Raw genomic sequence first — 1249 nt, 5'->3', positions numbered from 1 at the left:
TTCAGTTGAAGTAAGTGAGCCATCAATCTACGTATTTGTATCAGTACATGTTCCACGTTATTTCAGATTGGGCGTGGCATATCACTCTCTCCAAAATCCGTCAGACATCCCTATGAGTATTTTCAAACCCTCGACTGAAGCACAAGAGAATAATGAGTCTACTCCTGCTGCCAATTGCTCTGGCCAGAATACTTCAATCGATCGACCTGCTTTGGCGCGGTTGGACGTCAATTTAGGCCCAGGCGACCCTGATTGATGACCCAAGTGACTTAACGGGAGAGGGAACTAGTCATGCTCGTCGTTGAAGCTCCTACTAGTTAGGAGAGGAAAAGGTGTCCCATAGAAATTCGAAAGAAGGCAATGGCATACCCGAAGAAAACCAATCAATCTGAAAATTGGCAACGACAATTGATTTGAGCTCATTTCAACTTCTGACAGCCGGCCGTCCGGTCAACCATGCTCTTTAGGGGAAGAATATAAGTAGAGAAATCATACTTAGTGAAAAAAACACATGGGATTATATGGTCACCACGTCGGATAAACATGTAGTCAGTGAGGCTGGAAAGAAAGTTGATGGGTCCTTATGAACTTTTAACCTAAAATTGCCCACGTTGGCCTAAAACATTAAAAGAACGGTAGTGTTCGAATTGTATTGGCATATCCTCCTTAACATTTCCTTTAAGCTCAATGATAACCTGTACTAACGATATTCCCAAGATATAATGCTCGAAGTTTGGAATGCTCGGACTTTAATTACCTTGACAAGAAGGGGGTTGCAAAATGCATATTCAACATGTTACCCTATCCAAATAACCTACTTTTTAGTTATCAGTCCGTCCACATATGGGTGCATTTGCATATTTTTTTATCTGATAACAATACCACACATTCACAACGCCTAATGATTAAATATATTTTTTAATACTCGTATCCTGGAGGAGCTAGAGCCATTTCCCTTAATATTTGACCTTAGACCTGATGGTTTTAGCCACACTCAGGACAACAATGACCAAGAGTAGGCAGGATACTCAAAACGGATCATTGCTGGGCATATCTTAGAAACACATTTATGATGAGTTATAATTGTGGAAGCAAATCATTGCCTCTTAGCATTTATTGGTTGATTTTATGTTCTCATTAACTTCGTCAAGATTTGCCAGGCCATCCATTCCTGTCTGTAAAAAAGAAAAAAAAATCCAATATATGTTTCCACATTGGCAAAGCTGATAATTCGCATATCAGCACAGCC

The 1249-nt window shown here is 40.1% G+C and overlaps 1 long non-coding RNA gene across 1 annotated transcript in view; it reads left to right on the top strand.

Annotated features, from left to right (window-relative positions):
• LOC131892083 (uncharacterized) overlaps positions 1–961 on the top strand; it is a 7762-nt gene extending 6801 nt beyond the window's left edge. Inside the window, exon 3 of the long non-coding RNA XR_009374519.1 lies at positions 67–961. This is a non-coding gene — a long non-coding RNA (uncharacterized LOC131892083). The remainder of the gene's footprint in view (positions 1–66) is intronic.
• Positions 962–1249: the final 288 nt, after the last annotated feature.

Source organism: Tigriopus californicus, chromosome 12 (assembly GCF_007210705.1).
Source record: "Tigriopus californicus strain San Diego chromosome 12, Tcal_SD_v2.1, whole genome shotgun sequence".
In the NCBI taxonomy this organism is placed as follows: Eukaryota; Metazoa; Arthropoda; class Copepoda; order Harpacticoida; family Harpacticidae; genus Tigriopus; species Tigriopus californicus.
This window is presented reverse-complemented; position numbering and strand designations above follow the sequence as displayed.